General features: G+C 44.6%; 1 pseudogene; it reads left to right on the top strand.

Annotated features, from left to right (window-relative positions):
- The first annotated feature begins 8140 nt into the window (after window positions 1-8140).
- On the top strand, window positions 8141-8659 carry LOC138827321 (large ribosomal subunit protein uL23 pseudogene; annotated as a pseudogene).
- The last annotated feature ends 927 nt before the right edge of the window (window positions 8660-9586 follow it).

Consider the following 9586-nt stretch of genomic DNA (forward strand, 5'->3'; position numbering starts at 1 on the left):
ATTTCTTTGGTCGAATCTTCTCCCTTTGCCAAACATCCCTTATCCCTTACAAGGATGGATTTCTGACATTGTGTGGCTTGTTCAGAGCGCTGACTGGTGGAGTCCCATGGCAGGTCTGGGAGGAGCTGCTTGCTCTTGCAGAGCAGACAAAAGCAGTGTCACCCAGGAGAGCAGACACAAAGCCCGCCAGCGGTCAGCACACACTGACCCTGAGGAGGACGGAGGGGCAGAGCCTCTTCTGCTTTTCCTGCCCACCCACTCTTGCTCACACTCCCCATCTCCCCGCGAGAGCCTGGAATGAGTGGTCCTTTCCGCCCTGCAATCTTCCAGTTCCCATTTCTAGAACAAAAACACCCAAGTACATTTTTTTTAAGGAGAGATTTATTAGAGGTTAGGCAACCCCACTGATGGGGTCTCTGGCGAGAACCCATGGGGGTCACCATTACAGCAGGAGCCTGGGCTGAACAATCCCATTGTGAGCCAGAAGCGAGGGACTCAGGAGTCAAGCTCCTTCTTTTATGACAGCGGATGCCTGCAAGAGCCAACTCACCCCAGGAGGCCAGCACACCCTCGAGGGCCATTACCAGTTCCCTGGGCCCGGTGACCCTGTGCATGGCAACTGCACTCTGTGGAGCTCCTATTACCCATTTGACTTAGTTGTCAGGGTTTGTAATTGGTCCGCTTTGTATAGGATTATGAAGTGATGGGCAGGGACAGCTGCAGATGATCTCCCTGACCTCCGTGGGCTTTGTGTTCTATCACTCCAGGTTCCAAGATCAGCTCCGTGGATGGAATGTTGGCATTCTGTCCACCTCCTGCGTTGCTGTTTTAACCTTCGGCGTGGGGGGCAGGTCACAGCGGGGGCTTTTGGCTGTGACAATGACATCCTCTTGAGTGAGGCTAGTGCCCTGACAGGAGGGGGAGACCTTGTCCACTGTCAGCCACGTGAGGTTGCAGGCTGCTGTCCTCTGAGAAGCCAGATCCCATCAAGTCTCACCACGTGGGCCTCTGGTCTTACCCTTCGGGGGTCCAGTGTACAGTGCTCTGATTCAACAGGCTGTGTGCTAAGAGAGGGAGTATTTCCTCATCTATTCCTGCTCTGTCTCCCCGTCCCTCTGTGTGTGTGTGTGTGTGTGTGTGTGTGTGTGTGTGTGTGTGTGTGTGCGTGTGTGTGTGTAACTTCCCTTTCTCTCCCTTTTATACTAATTCATGTCATTGAATATAAAGCTTACCTGATGATTCGGGATAGTCTCATCTCCATATCTGTAACTCAGTCACACCTTCTGAGATCCTTTTCAGAAATCTGGTAACTCTCATTTGGTTCTAAGAATGAGGATTTGCCATCCTTGGGGGTACCTAATGCAGCTACCACAGAGGTGATCAAACTTGGTGTGATAATTTGAAGTATAGCAGCATTAGAAAGAGTCAAATGATAGGCAAGTAACTCTGTGTTTGCTTCTCATTCAAAGACCTTTTCCCTCTTTGCCTCCTTTGCGTTCTGCTCCTCCTCCTCTTTCTTTTTTTGCTCTCATTTTTTTTATTTCATAAACAGTTTGTGTCCCATCCTTTCCAGTTATGATGTCCAATGCTTCTACTATATTTACATAGGCAGTCACCGTCACCACGTTGATTTTAGACCATTTCACAATGTTATAATGAAACCATCTGCCTCATAGCTGTTGGCCTTCGGTCTCCTGACCCTAACTAAGCAACTACTAGCTTGCCTACCCTGGAAATTCAGGCACGTGAAGTCGTGCACAATGTCGCCTTTCAGATCTGGACTCTTCACTTAGCATATTTAGATGGCTTATACAGCATAGCACATGTATCAGCATTTTTATTTTATTTTGAGCAGCATACATTCACATAGTGTTTATCATGTTAACCACTTGAAAGTGTACAATTCAGAGCCAATAAACACACCCACAGCCTTGTGCAATCACTGCTATGTTTATATTTAAAGCTTCCATTGTCACTCCTCAAATGACACTCATGAAGTAAGGATGGCGGAACATCCATGCAAAACTTCTCAACAAAATTTTGGCCAATCGACTCTAACAACACATCAAAAAAATCATCCACTATGATCAAACAGGATTCATTTCAGGGATGCAAAACTGGTTCAATATATGCAAATCAATTGATATAATATATCACATCAACAAGAACATGGATAATAACCACATGATTATCTCAATAGATGCAGAAAAAGAATTTGACAAGATCCAACACCTCTTTATAATGAAAGCTCTGGAGAAACTAGGAATCCATGGAACATTCCTTAATATAATAAAGGCTGTGTCTGACAAACCTACAGCCAGTATTTTACTTAATGGCAAAAAGCCATTTCCTCTTAATTCAGAAATGAGGCAAGGATGTCTGCTCTCTCCACTCCTCTTCAAGTTAGTATTAGAATGCCTAACTTGAGCAATAAGACAAGATGCAAACATAAAGGGAATAAAACTAGGGAAAGATGAAGTAAAACTCTCCCTCTTTGCAGATGACATGACCTTGTATTTTAAGAACCCCATACACTCCACTCCCAAGTTAGTGGAGTTGATCTGAAACTTTGGCAAAGTAGGAGGGTATAAAATTAACCCTCAAAAATCAATGGCTTTTCTGTATGCCATTAACAAGAAGAGCACGGCTGAAATCAGGAAAGCAACTACCTAAGAGTTAACTAAAGAAGTGAAGAAACTCTATAATGAAAGCTTAAAAACCCAAAAAAGGAAATTAAAGCAGAACTAAGGACGTGGAAAACCTCCCCTGCTCCTGGATTGGAAAGATCAAGATTGTGAAAATGGCAATACTTTACAAGGCTATCTACAAATTCAGTGTGATACCTATCAATATTCCAACCTCATTCTTCAAGGAGATAGAAAAGGCAATCCAAAAATTCATATGGAACAATAAAAGACCCTGAATAGCAAAAATGATCCTTGACAGAAAGAACAGTGCTGGAGGAATAACAATACCACATTTCAAACTTTACTACAAAGCCATAGTAATCAAAACAGCTTGGTACTGGCACAAGAACAGACCTGAGGACCAATGGAATAGAACTGAAAATGCAGAAATGAACCCACTGACCTATAGCCGCCTAATCTTCAATAAGGCAGGTAAAAAAATAGAATGGAAGAAAGACAGCCTCTTCAGTAAATGGTACTGGCAAAATTAGTTAATCACCTGTAGAAAACTAAAGCTAGATCCTTATATATCACTCTGCACCAGAATCAACTTCAAATGGATTAAAGAACTCGGAGTCAAAGCAGACACTCTGAAAACATTACAGGATGGAATAGGAGAAACCCTAGGTCTCCTTGGCACAGGCTGAAATTTTCTTAATAGAGACCCAGGAACACAACAAATTAAAGAAAGGTTGGACAAATGATATTGCATGAAATTGCAGAGCTTCTGCATGGCAAAGGACATAGCTAGCAAGATCAATAGAAAGCCCACGGATTGGGAGTAGATCTTTACTAGCCATAAAACAGACAAGGGCCTTATGTCTAAAATATTCTTAGAATTCAAAAAATTAAATCCCTCAACAACAAACCCTCAAAGAAACAACCATTACCCGATTAATAAGCGGGCTAAAGACTTAAAGAGAGACTTCTCTGAAGAGGAAATAAGAATGGCCATTAGAGGTCTGGGAAGGTGGCTCAGTGGTAGAGTGCTTGCCTCACATGCATGAAGCCCATGGGTTCAATTCCTCAGCACCACATAAGCAGAAAAAACCTGGAAGTGGCACTGTGGTTTAAGTGGTAGGGTGCTATCCTTGAGCTAAAGAGCTGAGGGACAGCACCCAGTCCCAGAGTTCAGCTCCCATGACCGACAAAAAAAAAAAAAAGAGAAGAAGAAGAATGAGCATTAGACACACAAAGAAATGTTCAACTTCTCTAGCCATAAAAGAAATGCAATGTGTTTCTAATGCATTTATAAGATTATCTCTTTGTTGCTTTGTATGTCCCTCCCCCACAGTATAAACCCTGCTTTCACTATATTTGATGTCAGTATAACTTGTGGAGGAGATGGGGAAAAACCAGTTGTTTAGGGATACAGGTGGACCTGTTGCAACAATGAGAAGTACAAGTTGTCATGTCCAAAACGAGCTTTACAATGTCGGTGCGGGGGGGGGGGGGGGAGAGGGGAAGGAGAAGGATTGGGATTGGGGGGGAGGGGGGAGGCTGGGAAGGGATGTGAAGGGTAAACAAAGGAGGAGGCTGCAATGCTTGGTAAGAAATGTACGCATTATCCTGCCCATGTAATTGTAACCCCTCTGTACAGTATGTTCACAAATAAAATAAAATTAAATTTAAAAAAAAGAAATGCAAATCAAAACAACATTGAGATACCACCTCACCCCGGTTAGAATGGCTATAATCAAGAACTCTAATAACAAAAGATGCTGGAGGGGATGTGGCCAGAAGGGAACCCTACTGCATTGTTGGTGAGAGTGTAAACTTGTTCAATCACTTAAAGACTCCACATAGAGCTCCCCTATAACCCAGCAATCCCACTTTTGAGACATCTCATCATTTATCCAAATGATGAGAAACAAAGCCATACTAAAGCTATCAGCACAACTGTGTTTATCGCAGCATTATTCATTATAGCTAAGAAATGGAACCAACCCCGATGGCCCTCAGTAGATGAATGGATTGAGAAAATGTGATGTGTGTGTGTGTGTGTGTGTGTGTGTGTGTGTGTGTGTGTATGTGTGTGTGTGTATAGGAATTCTATGCCTCCATCAGAAAGAATGACATTGCCCCATTTGTTAAGAAATGGAATGAATTGGAAAAAACTATATTAAGTGAAGTAAGCCAGGCCCAAAGAAACATAGGTCCCATGGTTTCCCTTATTTGCAATAACTAGTATATGTCTAGGATAAGCAGAAAAGGTCAAAAGCTATGTACATATGATCATATAAGATGATGCTAAGTGAAATGAACCCTAAGATAGGGACCTAAGAGGTTTTATCTTTGTTACTGTTGTTTTTAATGTATTTATAATGTACTATGTGAATTTTTTTGTTTCTTTTGTATGTTCTTCCCCCACAGTATAACCCCTGTTTTCACTGTATTTGATTCTGGTGCCCTGTTTCTTGTATATGCATTTTTTCTAATTTGGGGAGGGGAAGGGAAATAACAAAATGCTGAAACAAGGATACAGAATGACCCATTGTAACAATGAGATGTACAAGACACTATGTTGAAAACGAACTTTACAACTTTGGGGGTGGGGGCTGGAGAGGGAGGAGTTGTGGAGGTGGGAGGGACGGGTTGGTAGGGGGAAACAAAGGAGGGGGTAACAATGCTCTATAGGAAATGTACTCATTACCTTGCTCATGTAACTGTAACCCCTCTGTACAGTATCTGCAAAATAAAAAAATATATTAAAACATTTTTGAAAAAAGAAGGGGAAGGTTCAGGCTATCAGCGGTGTGTTCTGGAAAGGACTGGGAGACTCTGCTGCTTCCTCTCAGCTTTGCTTTCCCCTCAGGGTGAGTGGTTTACTTCACCACCCTCACCCACCATGATGCTCTGCCTCGCCACAACCCCCAAAGCACTGAAGACAGCAAGCCAAACCTTTCCTTCCCATATGTGGATTACATTGCTATTTGGTTTTGCAGGAGTAGAAAGCTAACGAACACAATGTGTAGGTATGGATATGTGTGCCTATATCCATGCATGGCTATCCGTGTGCTTTATGTATATGTGGTTGTGTGCCTTACACAAATCTCATTGTAACAACAGCACAGAGTGGCAAAACCCAGAGGTCAAGTCATGACAGCCAATGATAGAAAGATCAGTAGAAATAAAACCTAAGAGGAGCAAAGTTCTAACTCTCATGCAATGGTGGTATTGACCACTCAAATAGGTGAGGATGGAGTGGGTGGGCCTGAAGCCAGGTGTGTGGAAGGTACAGCTCACCCTGTCTTCCTCCTGGAGTCAGGTCAAGAGTTATTCTCGCTGGGTGCCAGTGGTGAATGCCTGTAATCCTAGCTACTCGGGAGGCTGAGATCTGAGGGTTCAGGTTTGAAGCCAGTCCAGGCAAGAAAAGTTTGTGAGACTCTTATCTCCAATTAACTGCCAAAAAGCTGGAAATGGAGCTTTGGCTCACGTGGTAGAGCATCAACCTTGAGTGAAAAGCTATAGAACAGCATTCAGGACCTGAGATCAAGCCCTAGGACTGGCACAAATTAAAAAAAAAAGAAGGAAAGAAGGTGTGTGTGTGTGTACACGCGTGCGTGTGTGTGGGGCGGGGAATACTCCTCCAGGGAAATGAACCAGGGATCCTCAGGATGGAATGTGAGACTCTGAAATGCCTCCCGGAGCTACAGGTATGTAGAACAAAACACATGGGCTACCACGTAATACACAAGCAAAACATTCCGATTTAAGTAGACATGCAAAAGCATACACAGAAGCTGCAGCAACCTGAGTTCAAGCTTCAGTTTTACAAGAGAAAGAAGGAAGGAAGGAAGGAAGGAAGGGAAGGAAGGGAAAAAGAAGGCAAAAATCTGCTTTATTTTGGAATGCTTCCATAGAACTTGATAGCATCTATTGAATGACAAATGAAGATCATCTCTAGGTTGTTTGTAATTCAGCAGAGGTAGATATGAACAGAGAATGAGCTACACAAAGCCCTACCTTGTAATGGAATGCAATGAACCACAATCTTCAAGGTATGTTCCATTTTTTTTCAAAAGCCATTGCATATATATATATATATATATGTATGTATGTATGTATGTATGTATAGTGTGTGTGTGTGTGTGTGTGTGTGTGTGTGTGTATGTGTGTGTGTGTGTGTTGTTTGACAACAGAGGTAGGCTTGCATAGGCCTCCATGGCGACTTGCCCAAGAAGAGTCACAGAGCTGGGCCAAGTCCTAGCCCAGTGTCCAGATTCCCAGCTTCCTTCTCGTTCCATCCCATTTCACAGATGGTGTCACCAGAGCCCCTCAGGGCCTGAAGGAGTGAAAGGTGAGAAACCCTGAGGATCAGTGCGAAGGTAGATTGGTGGTGACTCCCCTGAGTGGATATGGAGACTGCGTGATTCCACTTGTGTACAGTGAGCCTGCCAGCCCCTGGGGATGGCTGAATGGACCATGTGTCAAGCATCAGCCACAAGTTTCCAGCTCAGATACTTGGATAAGGGATAGGACTGTTTGTTGAGGTGTAGACAATTCTGTGGCATGTGTCAGGAGAATAGGCTAGGCGTATCTTTGGAACTTTCCAAGAAACTTCTAGAAGCAAGTGGGAAGGCCAGGCTTAGAGCATGAAGGAGCTCAGCAGTGGTGGAGTGAGGACTGTGGAGTCCTCCAGGAGGGTGGAGGCCCCGCTGTGACATGACCTCTCCCTGGGGTGTTCGGATCCCCCCCCAGTGATTTCTAGGGTTTCTTATTCGAAGGCCACAAGTAGGAACTTCTCCTCACGGTGTGTCACCTCAAACAAATGCCACAGAAAGGAAAAGTGAAATCGCTTGGGAGGCTCAGAGGCTTTCTGTGTTACTTCCCTGGTTTCCATTTGTGCGGGTGTAATTAAACACCCCTTCCTTTTACGGGGAACTGCTTTATGCAACCACAGGGACTTCCCTTGGAGGACAGGCGGCCGCTTGGGAACCTACCCGAGACCTCACAACAGAAGCAACCGCGCCTCCCCTCCAACGGTTGTCTGTCTGCCTGAAAGATTCTTCCTGACCACCATCCCTCCAACCTCTCCTGGGAAATTTGGTCTCCAAGAACACCCGATTCACAGTGAATCTGGGGAGGATTCCCACCCACGAAACATCCCATCAACAGATGACCGGGCTGAGAACCAGAAAGCACCCGCACAGCTACCCCAGACAACCCAACTGGCCAATTATGTGTGCTACCAGGTGTATTTCCTATGCTAACTAGAAACACAGGAACTAGGAGGAGAAAGAAACAATCTCTGTGTGTGTGTGTGTGTGTGTGTGTGTGTGTGTGTACGTGCATGCCCTCACACTAACACTGGGTCTTGAACTCAGGGCCTCTTGCTTTGACTTGGCTTTTTTTTACTCAAGGCTGGTGCTTAACTGTCTGAACCATACTACCACTTCTGGCTTTTTGGTGGTTAACTGAAGATAAGAATCTCAAAGATGCTTTTCACCAAGATGGCGCCGAAAGCGAAGAAGGGAGCTCCTGCCCCTCCTAAAGCTGAAGCCAAGGAAAAGGCTTTGAAGGCCAAGAAGGCAGTGCTGAAAGGTGTCTACAGCCACAAAAAGAAGAAGATCCGCACTTCACCCACCTTCTGGCGGCCCAAGATGCTACGACTCCTCCGAAGACAGCCCAAATACCCTCGGAAGAGTGCTCCGAGGAGAAACAAGCTTGACCACTATGCTGTCATCAAGTTCCCCCTGACCACTGAATCAGCCATGAAGAAAACAGAAGACAACAACACACTTGTGTTCATTGTGGATGTTAAGGCCAACAAGCATCAGATCAAACAGGCTGTGAAGAAGCTCTAGGACATTGATGTGGCTAAGGTCAATTCCCTGATCAGACCTGATGGAGAGAAGAAGGCATATGTTCAACTGGCTCCTGATTACGATGCTTTAGATGTTGCCAACAAAATTGGAATAATCTAAACTGAATCAAGCTGGCCAATTATAAATATACATTTTTTTCCCACCAAAGAATCTCCAAGACTTTTCTGTCTGGGCTAGCTTTGAACCTCTAACCGAGAAAGAGAGAGAAAGAGAGAGAGAGAGAGAGAGAGAGAGAGAGAGAGAGAGAGAGAGAGAGAGAGAGAGAGAGAGAGAGAGAGAGAGAGAGAGAGAGAGAGAGAGAGAGTGAGAGTCAAATTGCTCTAGCATTTTATTCTGTTGTTTACATTTGGAGGACACACTTCATTGACTGTCTTCATTAGATATAAACATAAATCGTTCACAAATTCTGGAAAGGCTATTACTTGCGATTCTTACCCAGAGGCTCCTGAGGATGGAGAAGCACGTGGTATGAACTGTTTTGGGGCAGCCCTGCAAGTCGCAAAGCTCATGGACGCCTGGTGTAGGCAGCGTGTGACTCCTGCCTCCTAGGACAGCGGCACGCTGTGGGAATGCCCTTCCCAGCCCCTCTGCGTCCATTTCCTGATCTTCTTCAAAGCATGTATTAGATATACGAGGGGGGGATTTCATTGTAACATTTCCACGCGTAGCGCATATAACGGATTCCAATCAACCACTCCCACTCTATCCTTCCATTTCCCTTTCTGCGAAATAAAATTCACACTGGCCTGCTTTTCCTGATTCTTAGGGAAAATTCTGAGATCATATGAGATAATGAGATAGTGCAGAAAGGCCTAAATGATTTCCTGGGGTGGGCAAGTTTCAATAACTTCTTCAAGCTAAAAGGATACTGGTTAGTTCCCTAAAGAGTATAAATGGAAAGTGTTCTTATTACTATCTGTGCCATGTCCTCCAGCTTTGGTGCCACCACCCGCCTGCCTAGTGACTGCTACACAGCGTGCAGGATTGGCATCAGCAGGGCTGGGTCAAGCAGTTAGCAAGAAGGGCATCTAACTCCCGCTCAAGGTGGAGACCAAGGTTCAGCTCTGATGT

This window comes from Dipodomys merriami, unplaced genomic scaffold (assembly GCF_024711535.1).
Source record: "Dipodomys merriami isolate MVZ:Mamm:240054 unplaced genomic scaffold, mDipMer1.0.p SCAF_154, whole genome shotgun sequence".
Taxonomy (NCBI): Eukaryota; Metazoa; Chordata; class Mammalia; order Rodentia; family Heteromyidae; genus Dipodomys; species Dipodomys merriami.